Raw genomic sequence first — 12979 nt, forward strand, 5'->3', positions numbered from 1 at the left:
TATCTAATGTATCAACCAGCAAATTTCTAGCTTTGCTGCAATCATAATTTGCTAATTGCTTACCGTCCTCTGATTAGAAGAATAGCAAGAGTGATACTATTCACATTCCCTAAAGTGTTAAGACACACAAAAAGAGTGGAAAAACTAAAATAAAAAGAGGAAATAAGTATAAGAAGCAAGGTTAGTAGAAAGACAATTGGGAGTAAGTGGTTCACTAAAGCACACAAAGATCATCTGAACTAGGATTGTTAATCAAGTTATGGTGGCCAAAAAACCGGACATAAAGGTCGAAATATTCAGAGGTAGTTCACAGAGAGTTTTAGTGGTGGCAATTAGTTTTGTGACAGTTTTACAACAATTTTTCAGTTAGAGATAGTCGATTGCAGGTTGCTGCTTGGATCAGATGAGAAAAGTTTAGGAGGCAGAGATGACCTGACATCAACCAAGGTGTGAACGTTAGCGGTAAGACGGTTAATCATGTCACACACATGCAAAGTACAACTGATATTTGCAGAATTTGTGTTGTGATTTTTTTTATGTTTGTGAGCCATTGCGGTTGCTCCTACTGCAGTGAGAGACGATGACATGGAAACGGTGTTGAGATTGGCGATTGTTGTGGGCGGGGGAACACATGGTTGCACACAGGCGATACTAAGAATATAATTAAGGATTACTTAAGATTTCTACCTGGTCATGGCTGACGAACTGAAAACAATGCCTTGTAGAATAAATATAGATTGCAGTTTGAAATTCTGTACAGATTTCAAAGTTACACATAAACAGTCCGACAAGACACATCTGAAGAAGGCCAAAGGTGGCATCAGCCGAAACGTTGTGGGAAGAATATTCAAGATGAAAAGAGTATAAAAATCCATCAAAGATGTTTAGTTTTATTAAGATTATACAAATTAAAACAAAGGCCAACATATAAAAGCCACAGTCAGTTTATTATTTTGAAAATTTTAAAATAAAGCACCAGTTTCGATATTCAAGTAAAAAATAACAAAAGAAATGATCCTTCACTTTATGGCCATGAACTAAATTGACAATATTAATCCAAAAGAATTGATTGTTGAGTTTTATTGAACCACAAAAAAATGACTTTAAGGTGCAGCAATACAACTCTATAAGAGACTGTCGATTGATTATGTGTTAGTTTGAAATAACATTTTCATTGGTCTGTCAAACTTTAGTTTGAAATAACATTTTCTTCAGTCTGTTAAGCTTCAGTTTGGAATAGCATTTTGTCATTTTATCAGCTTCAATTTAAAATAGTATTTTCATTGATCTGTGATGCTTCAGTTTCACATAGCATTATCGTCAGTTTGAAATAATGCTTTTTTTGTTCTGTTATGCGTGTTTGAAACAGCATTTTCTCCAGTTTGAAATAGCATTTTCGTTTCTAAACCTCGAATAAATGCATCTCAGATTCTCTATTCTTATATTATGATAGAGAATAAAGATGAACAGAAATCCAATTTCTCTTTACCCTTAAGAACTCGAAATAATCGTTGCATCAAATTTTCGACAAGCAAATTTGGCATTTTATGATTTTACTATAAGAGATTATCCTAGGATCCTTTTTCCCTGACGTAAAGTGAGCATAGGATTGAAAAGAATCTAGCTTCTGACATTAGTAACATCTTACTAATGTCTGTGTATGTATATTCATTACTGTACTCTCCATTGTAATAAACTTTTCTTTCTTCCTTTATACTGATGTAGCAGGTGTTCTTTCAGCTCAGTAACAAAGATAAAACCGGAGAAAAACCCATTCAATGTGACTTCTGCATCCAGAAATTTGCATGGAACAACACGCTCCAGAATCATCGGAGGATTCACATCAGGGAAAAGCCGTTCCAATGTGAAATCTGTGGAAAAAAATTTGCCCAATCCGACAAACTCTGACGCCACAAACAAATGCACCTGCAATGGATAAAAAAAAGGGAAGAAAATCTCCACTAGAAACAAGCAGTCATCGACATCCACAACGCCCTCTAAAAAAGCTGACGATTATCCACAAAATGATTATTTATCGGTGCTATAAAAATATCCAGGTGTAATTTTAAATAAGATTTTTTAAGACTTATTCTAGTGGAAATCGCTCCAGACAGGGCGTGATGCCATTTGATGCAAGAAGTTAAAAAAAATACTTGAATGTCAAAACTTAGTCAATGATTAAGTGTTACATGGATAGACAACACAAATTTGTCTCTTGATGCAATCAGAACTGATGAAATAGGAAGGAAATAATAAACCTTTCTTCCTTATTCTGATGTATCAGTTATTATTTCCATGCCGTAACAAGCCTACAACTTATTTTTAAATCTACAGAACATTATTTCAGTATAAAGTTGAAATGAAAAACATTGAAATTAACCACGGAATATTACACCTCCCTTCCATCTCTCCCCAGATAATTTATCCCCATTTTGGTTCGCTATTTGAAACAACACGTTTTAAGTTGGTAATATCACTTCATTTGCTATTGATCCTGGGTTTGATTCTTGTTTCTCCGAAATGCGTAAAACTCCAAAATACACTTTATCAACTGATAGGTTTGTTTTGTCAAAACTTGGAGATATAATGAAATAATGACTGCAAAGAACTTATTTTCTTCCTCTTAAAATCAAACAGAATTTCCATGAACAGAGTCTCTGTCCAAGAACTTCCTGTGAAACAGATTACCACAGGGTTGCTTACCTGTAAGTTAAAATCGTCTTCAAATCCAATGTCAACAAATACTTGACATAAACTGTTTGTGTAAATAATCAATTTTTTTTCTTTTTCGTTCTGTTAATCATTTTCAATCGTTCATATTTGTCATCATTCATCTATCCATCTTTTTTTAACCATTATCTTTGAGTGGTTTCTAGCCTTGATAATCGATGACATTAGTAAAAAAAAGAAACAGTTGCTGTTGAGATTTTGGAAGTTCTGAAAGCTTTGATTGAATCTTTTTTTTGCGCGAAGCAGTGTCTGCAACTGAACCGGTTGTTCAAATTTCACTCAGATGCACAAAATGTGTTATGATATTCACAATTTGCTCATAAAAAATATGAATTTTTGTCTGTTCTTTTTTAATTTTTCTTTTCATTTCTTCATTTTGTATATATATATATATATATATATTAAAAACCAACACAACATGTTTGAGTTCTGCATCAGTTCTCATTTGTCTCAAGGGAATCATCATTAAGTAATGAGAATTCTGATCCAGCTGATGGATGCGAAGACGCATCACTCAGCTCTGTGTCGAGCCTCGAGTAAAGACTTAAACTCGGGCTGTGAGGTGATGAACCTGGTTTAAGCCCTGAGGGACTCATCGCTTCCGGGTTACTCTTGGCCAATTTCTCTGCTTCAAATTTCTCTTCTTCTATCCGAATGAAATCAAACACAGATTTGCTCAAGCTGCCTTCGTCTAAGGGATTATCCTTTTCTTCGTGCTCCCCTTGAATATTTGGATAGGTATCAGGCAGATTGCTCGTAACCTGTGAGTCAAGGCTGGGACTCATCTCTTCTGGAGAAACCTCATCTTTGTAGTTTGATTTGGTTGCGTTTTGATTCATGGGGAGAATATTTTTGTGGGCCGTCAGCTTTTCTAATGTACGGATTATCTGGAACAAAAAAAAACTTAAGTTAGAGAAAGATGAAGCATACGAGAGAAGAATGCATAATTGGTTATCCAGACTTTAGCTTTGATTGCCCTCTACTCGTTGTGCTGTTCGGATGAAAGAATCTAGTGACTGCTAGGTTTTCATTGTATGGGTAATTTATTTCATAAACGTCTCACTAGACAACTGATCATTATGAAATAAAGCTGCAATGCAAATCTAATTTTATAATCAGATTTAAAAAGGCAGATCTAGTTTTTTTTTCAGAATTTTTACCATATCAAGCATTTTTGAAGAACAATGTTCCATATAACAATCTAATGAAAGTTAGTCTTTATATAAAGTAAAGCTTGGTCTGATTCTCAACTTTGTTGTCATGAAAATATTTCTGCTTACAAATCAATATTTGATTCTAACTAACCAGTTTATTGGGTGGATCCTGGCAGCATGTTTTTAAAAATAATGAACAAATCAATTTGATTTCATTTCTTTCATAAAATGATTTTTCCCAGTCAGAATATTTTTCAAATTAGAGAATGAAATAATGGTCAACTGAAAAAGCAATGTTTACAAGGAAGAGAGAGTGAGAGATAAAGAGCGAGCTACTTCATAGTTTATAGCAGGTGACATTCTCTGTCTCTTTCTGTAATTAAAAAGAAGGGTGTTGTGTTATAAAAATAAGACACATTCACAACTAGGTTGTTTCTCTGTCTTTCCTTTAAGTAGTACAATAGCTCAGTTGGAAGTGTCAGGTTAGAGTGTTCGAGGATGAATTTGGAGATGTGCCAAGAAAATGAGTCAAAGTTTTTCAAAAGACTGATTACACAGGATGAAACCTGAGTCCATCTCTATGATCCAGAGATTAAATCTCAGTCAATGCAGTCGAAGCACTTGGACTCACCACCTCCAAAGAAGGCAAGGGTGCAGCCCTTTGCTGGCAAGGTCATGCTCACAGTCTTCTGGGACCAAGACGGAGTAGTGATGACAGATTTCCTGGCAGAGGGTACCACAATTACAGGAGCCTATTATGCTTCTCTTTTGAGGAAATTAAGGGAAGCTATCAAAATCAAGAGGCAGAGCAAGATCAGCAAAGATACACTCCTCCTGCAGGACAACACTCCGGTCCACAACTCGCATGTCGCCAGATCAGAAGCACGGGTGTGTGGTTATGAAATCCTCCCCCATCCTCCCTACTCTCCTGACTTTCACCTCTTCCCAGCCATGAAGTTGTTTTTGAAAGGAAAGCATTTCCCAGATGATGCAGCCTTGATTTCTGAAGTCATGTCATGGTTAGAGGACCAAGCTGGGGTGTTCTACAAAAACGGTCTCCAGATCTGCATCAAACGATGGGAGAAATGTATAACTCTGGGTGGTTTATATGTAGAGAAAGACTAATAACTGTGCCAAGTTTTGTTGCTTTACTACTATGGAAATTGGGTCAGGGTCATTACTTATTGCACACCCCATGTATCTGAAGGTCACTATTTCAATCACTGGTCATTTGACATCATTTTTTAATTTTTTTCTTCTTTCTTAAACTTTGTTGTTGCTCTCCGTAAAGATTAAGATAACATTACCTAAACAACAATTTGTAGTTTTATAACAATTTTGATCATTTTATACTTTAATAACCAAATGATACTGTACTAATTAAATTTAACTTCTTGACACATCCTAGAAGCAGCTTATCCTGCCTTAGAGTTCAAAATAGACTTCATAACTTAGGGAGGATGCCCTGCAACTTTTCCCTGCAATTTCTTTCCCACAGAGGAGAAATTGCGAGCCTGTCTCTGCTATATTATTTTCATGGTAAGTGCTCGTCTGAGCTCCAATCTATGGTCTCCCCTGGCCTGATTTTCACAAAAAAAGACTCATCTAGCTGAAACCACTATCAATAATTTCCCCACTCATTATCTGTGCTTAAACCCACACAATAATAGTAATAAGTATTTTCAATATTTTCCTTCTACATTCTCTCGTCCATTTTTTCAATTTACATATAACTCAAGATGTTTTTATACGCATTAGAAAGATGTTTTAGCAGATAAGAATCTTTACATTTATTTGAACATCTGCTTTACTATTCATATAGGATGCCTACTCGAGAGAACTTGATTGTCATGAAAAACCCCTGTACAGAGAGACCTTAGGCACTCCAAGATAGTAGTCTAGTATAGCATTCACATTCTCCCCAGTAGATAATCACATTATCTTAAGTAGATAATCACATTCTCTCTAGTAGATATTCACATTCTCTCTAGTAGATAATCACATAAAACTTTTGAAAGAAAACTTACAGCCATTAATTATAAGTGGTTTGCTATACTTATAGGTAAATATGCACTGAACAGATACCATAATACTTTAAATTCTAATTTTGATATATCTTTTAATTTAAACGCAAAAAAAACAATTGGGACGCTGAAAACGTACACAGTAAAACAATATTGTCGCATTGATTATTTGTAACGCAAATTTTAAAAAAACATTTTCTGAGTTTTTTATTTATGTTGGTAGTGTAGAAGAAAATGTATGAATTTTTTTTATGAAAGGTGTATTAAAAAATGGAGAATAAATTAAAGAAAAAAGTAAGGCGGTGGGTAAATCCCTGTTGTAAAATGCTCTTATGGTTGTATGTTATTTGTAAGAAAATTGTGTTAAAATAACTTAAACGTAATACGGAAATGAACGATCTAAAAAAAAAATGCATAAAGTATTAACAATCATTTATTTGGATAATTTAAAGGCGAAAAAAAAAATTGGGATGCTGAAAACGTACACAGTAAAACAATGCGTTTTATCGTTGTGTTGATTATTTGTTTATGTACGCATGTGCAACCGGAAGTTGTAAACCAGATGTTGGGGTACAACACCTGTTACAGGGTCATTTGAGTTTTATAATTATATAGATTGTAAATTACTCTTAAAGTTTTAAATAGCATTTTTCGTTGCAGTGTATGTCTTGTCTTCTAATGATTACCTTTATATTAAACAATGCTTCAAGCAATTACATTAACATCTTATCTGAGTAATATATAGTTATACATATGCAATAACAAAATGAAGAAATGGGGTTCAAGTTACTTTTCGTGCTTTTGATTTGATCAACATCTCATCAGTATGATCAGCATGCGATTCATTATCGTTACGTGTGCTTGAGATGCTGTTGTAGATGTTGAGCAGGTTATCTTTACTGAACGAAGCCATTAGATTCAGATTGACAAAGTCTGTTCGGCACAGCCATTCCAACATGAAGAGACATATCTGAAAAACAAGAATACAAGACATGTTGTTGGCAATTATTTCAAAACAAGCTTTTCAAGCAGATAAAATTATTCATTGCTGAACATGCTGACATTTTTATTTAAAAAAACTTATGGTCATGACTCATTCTTTCTTTATTGCCCCTCATCTTTCCCTTTCTTTGGAGGGGACAACTTGTGACCCTTCACCGCTAACACCGGGACTGGCCTTTTTCACTTTTCCATGGGTTGATGGCCACAAGAGTTTAGCTGCTACCGCCTCCACCTTCCTCTCCTCAACGCCAGACCTTCGCTGTAAGTTTTATCCTTCATTTTGTTTCCACATTAGGACTTTGATTAATTTCTTACTTTCTATTTCGTTAATATTTTGGACTTATTCAATTTCGATGTATTTTTAAGTATTTTCTGCTTCCCCCTTCCACAGCAAGCTTCACACTAATTCTGTTTTATTCTTTCTTTCTGTTTTCAGTTTTTACCTTCTTCATTTTTAATAAACGTGTTGATTCAATTACAAAATGTCTTCAGAGTTTTAATTTTGGAGAAGTGTTTACACTTTCCATCGTAAAACTTAAAACACTCTAGACAATGGAGCATGTGGTCTTTATGGGACGGAACACTTATCAATTCATACTTACTAACTGCGAGTGCTTTGCTGCGTCTGTCTGTAAATGGTGATTGATCAAGTTCAGAATTTTATCACAGTTAAGGCCACGGCATTTAGTGTTGAATGTTTCTAAATCAGTGCGTGAAGGAATTTGTCGGGGGTTTTGTATCATCTCCCTAACCAGTTGATCCTCTTCATTCCACTCGGGCAAACTGTATTCCTCAGAGTCAAGCCTAAACAATACACAAAAAGATACAGTCATTTCAATGACATAATCTATTTCTTTTGCTCAAAAAAATACAAAAATATTTAATTCATGAGAATTGGCAAAAAGCTTATAGTAACATCTTTAACAAAATTAAAAACTTTGAATAAACATATATTGTTTTTGAAACCATATTAAGATGCAAATATTTGATTAAAAAAAAAAAAAAATTATTTTTTTTTTAATTAGATGATTTTTTTAAATGAAATATTTGCATCTTAATATGGTTTTAAAACGGATTCTTTTTATTCAAAATTTTTATATTTAAATTACTTTTTTAAAATTATTTTCAAGAAACAACTACCAAAACAAATTGTTAATTCCAAAAGTTTTAAGCTGAGTTTTTTTCTTGTTACAAAATAGATGTTTTAACTTGTCTGAGTAACTCTTCGAAAAATGTGCAACTTTTATAATTTATTTAAAAATATTTTCCAATTTTACTGTTTGGAAAATATTTTTATTATTTGGTAAGGTTAAAAATATATAGAATATTTTTACTTATTCGGTAATGTAAGAAATAAATGATTTGCACTAAAACTTACCTGTCATCTATTAGTTCTGTGTTGGCCAGATTATCTTTATTGTTTGATATGTGGGATGAAGACAAACAATGAGGTTGAACAACATCAGCATCGTCATCCCAACCACCTCCTGCTTTGCCAGGGATATGTTGCGGCACAATCACTAAAACAAAAACAGTAATTTGAAATAATTAAAACAATTTGCTAAACTTTCCCAATGAATTCTAAAGAAATTCAGAGTTTGACTCATATACAGTTTATATATATATATATATATATATATATACATTTCTGCATAAATACATTTTCTTATATATATATAATATGTTAAGCATACTTTCAATTTAAAGGTACAAAATGATAAATTAAAAAAAACCTGTTGCTTACCTCGTGGAAGAGAATCTGTCAAAGTTTGAGTTAATATTTCTGTTTTCTGATCAAGTTTCACAGGCGCAAAATTGTTGCTCAGTTTGTGTGCATCAATCAGAAACGTTTGGTTGGACTGTGGAGATTCAGTCAGTTTGTCCAAAAAATTCCCAAGACTGTCCCTTAAAAGTTGGCCAGTTGTTTCTGCCATTTAAAAAATATCACACAAGGGATAGAAAAAATAATAAAATAAATAACATATTTAAAGCCATTTCTTTTATAAAAAAAAAACAATAATTTATCATGATGTTGTAGTTTGCTTGAAGCATTGTGCATAATGTATAAAGAGTTGTGTTAGAAGGCTATGGCAATACAGTTAATGAGACAAGGTAAAAAAAATAATGACAATATTGAAAGATTTCAATAATTTTCAATTATAACTTGTCCATTTACCAACATGATGCATCGAACCAAAAAGGTATTGCGGTGTTATGTTTTTTTTTTGAATTTTCAGAAAGAAAATTGTTTTAAAATATGTATAGCTATCCAGTTGATATTTTGTTGAGAGTTGAATTAAACTGATTTCTTAGAATCAATGCAAAATTCAAACAAAAACTATTATATCCAGGCTTTTTAATTAAAGCGTGAAATTCTACTCTATTTTATGCCAATTACTCTAATAAAACAGCCTGGAAAAATATCTACAAAATAATTTTTTAAAAAAAACAAGTTCTTAATTAGCATTTTAGAGTGTAGAGGTGGATCAATTTTCTATATGAATTTAATATAAAATGGTTACTCACTTTCTCGCCAGCTTGTTTTAATGATTACCCACTATTGAACTAGATAAGTATAAGAGAGAGATATGGGAAACTATTTAGGTGGGATGACGGGTTGAGGGGAGCCTGGAATTTACTTGAAGAGTATAAAAATAGTCATTAATGACAAAATTAATCTTAAGGTCAATGCTGTGATCAAAATCCAGATCATTAATTTATCATGAATAAATAATACATAATTCATAAGTGGTCCCCAGTCACAGGTATATCTTCATTTGGGGAAATGACGACGTTAGGTTTCCACAACTCTTGCAGGGTGATGTTGACATCCCCCTACATACGAGGCCTGGTATTTCTATATTGGTCACCCATCTGGTACTGACTAGGCTCAATGTTGCTTAACTTTAGTGCGTCAATGTGATTATGCCGTATTGTATTTATTGCTGTTCGGCTGAGGTATGGTTTGGTTCAGTTCAAGGTGGTCCATCCTCCCAGGCTTTATGTTCTGTCTGAGAAGAGGTTAGTCTACTTTTTTTTCGCCATTTTTTGTAAAACAGAGTGTGTTGGCTTTTTAAAACAACACCTGACCTTGTGTCTGACTTGTAGAAGAGGAGGTAAATAAAATACTGTTGCAACATCTGGGCTTGTGCACCAACCACTAGACTCTCCTTCTGGGACTGGGTGCAAAAACGAATTTCTAATCTAATAAGTCCCACACTGCTTGTCAAGATCCAGCTCCTGTCACATCACTGCAGAGATGTATCCCTGTGCTTGTTTTATAAGTACTTTTACAGAACATGCGCCAGGTAACTCACCAGACTATTTGCTACACCTCACCCTTTTATGTGTCAGTGACGATATTCTTTGTTTGGAGTGAATTGAAGTATAAAAAAAAGTTGTGTTGCATAAAGTTAATTTTTTTTTATGATGTTATTATTCCTAACCTTCAGAGACAAGCAGTCAAATATAATTATTAATCATGGTCCCAAAAGATAAAGAACGTCTACATCCCCATCGAATAAATAAAAGTGGTATCCTTGTGCCAGACTAGTAATTTATGAAATCTGTGAAAGTAACATACTTGGCTGGTGCTGAGAAGAATTTCCAAAGCCTTCCATTTTACCACTTCCCGGGATGTTACCCATTCCTGTTGGCGCTGAAGAAAAGAAAACAAGAATAAATCAAAAATCGCTCAAAGAAAACTGGATCAAATAAGAATTTTGGAATTTTTTAGATGACGATTTTATTATTTGACCAAATGTTTTAAATCATGAATTATACGAACTACTGTTCTGATTGCCACAACTTTTTTGGCCAATATAACCTCCGACCTTCTTCAGTTGCATCTTATTGAACTCAGAAACATCAAGATTTTAAGCAAAAATAAAACAAGAAAATACAAATCTACAAACCAGAATTTGAAGAATACGACTTTTTGGGGTCAGTTTCGGATTCCCTTTTGCGTTCAGCATCAAATAAAACTTCAGAAAGACTCTGCAAGAAAAATGTTTAAAAAATAATACTCACACATGTGCATACATATACATACATATATATATTAGTGTTGGGGCGATTAATCGGAATCGGGAATCAGAAAAATCGGAACTTTTTGGGGTATCAGAATCGGTACCAGAATTGGAAAATTTTGTTTATTTTCCAATGCCAAAACCGATTCCTTGAATTATCTTTATTTGATTTTGCTTTTGTAAAACGTCTATCACTGCTTGCATTAATAATAAAATAATAAATATTCATTGATTTAAACTTCCAGTAAGACTAAAATCTTTACATCACCCCCTTCACAAGTGTGTTTTTACGTTTGAGAAAATATAGGCACATTCAAAATGTGTTTTTACAGTAATCAGGACAACAAAAGACTAAGTCCAAATTCATCATAAGTTGATTTATTATAGGCACAACCAAAAAATGGAAAAAATAAACAAGCAGTTGTTTATAAACAAATTAAAATCTATTAAAATCCATTCTTGAGCAACTTTTTTTCCAGAAAGATAAAAACCTTAATTTTATTATATGAAAAGTAAAAAGCAGAATAATATAAAACTTTTTCTACTATTTTTAATAGAATTTTAAATTTTCAAAAATGATACCATCCACCACCATTTTTATCTCAATCGTTAAAAAATTAAGATATTTTTGAAAAGGTTTTTTAACCAAATAATTTTTCGTCTAAATAAGAATATACCTGAATTTTAAATAATTCCAACTTGTTATACCATTCTATACATTTGCATAGCGAAATAAAAAAAAAATTAATGATGATAGGTTAAAATTAAGTATGGAGGCCTGGATATGACTAAATAAACTTATTTAGCCATGTATTTTTAATGTTTGGTTTCACAATTAAGTGAAGAGTTCAATTCTTTTTTCATAAGTGATATATATGTCATATGTGTTGAAAACAACTCCATCAAGTATCACGGTTGGGCCACCATAGGTGAATCAACAAGAAATTGCAGAAAGAAATCATCATATTTTTAGCAAAGTGTGCAGTTATTTATTGATTCTTTTTTCTTTTTTCGTATTGATTCTTTAAAGCATTTACTATTTAATGGAATATTAGCAATACTGGGCTCACTAAAAAAAAATTATTTATTTTTCAAAGATTGAAAGTAGTGGTTTTTGCAAAAATAATGAAAATGTATAATTTTTTTTTTTTTTTTTGCTAATCTGAAAGATAATAATTATTAACATATTCAACAAATTTCACAATTCAAAACACAAAAGATGAAAAATAAAACACATTCAAAATTTGGATTTTCAACCTTAAGGTCTGATATGTGCGCTGTTGTTTTTTTCCCCCTTTTTTTTAATCTACAATCCTCACCCTCCCCACAATTTGGCTAATTATTTTAAGCATATTTGGACCCACAAATAAAGGGGAATGTTGTAGACAAATAAATAAATATATATATATATAATAGCAATACACATGAAAAAAATTGAAATACCTTAAAATATTTCAATATTGGTATACATAGAAAGAGCTTGATGAGCTAAGAAATAATCTTTTTAAATTTTTTAAATCAAATTAAAATCAAGTAAGTTATGGCTATTTTTGTGCCTCACATGTTTGGATATTTTTTCCTCTTTAAGACCATATGCATTTCGTCACATTTTTTACAATACTTTTTCAGTAAAAATGTCATATCAGAAGATTAAGCAATGAAATTTACCATATAAGTGTATTTCTGTACAAGGAATCTGAATATGCTACTGAAAATCTCCAAAAATTAATGGTTTCCACATAATCTGCAGTAAATGCACATAAATATGCTGCAATTCCTTAAAAATGCTATATATCCATTAAAAGAAAAAAGTTAAAGAACTCAAAGCTGAATTGTAATGCATTATATGTACAAATAATTGAAATCGAAATCTAGGACGGTTTAAGGGCAGTTAACCATTTTTTTCTATCGGAGATAAATCCTGTGTGCCTTTTTTTTTTAAAGACGATTATGTGTGGTTTTAAGATCTTTGCAATTATGAGAGGGTGGGGAGGTTGCCACTCTGACTTTGGGTTAATGATAGAGCTAAGGAAGTTAGAAA

This window comes from Euprymna scolopes, chromosome 19, assembly GCF_053919585.1.
Source record: "Euprymna scolopes isolate OS-2025 chromosome 19, ASM5391958v1, whole genome shotgun sequence".
In the NCBI taxonomy this organism is placed as follows: Eukaryota; Metazoa; Mollusca; class Cephalopoda; order Sepiida; family Sepiolidae; genus Euprymna; species Euprymna scolopes.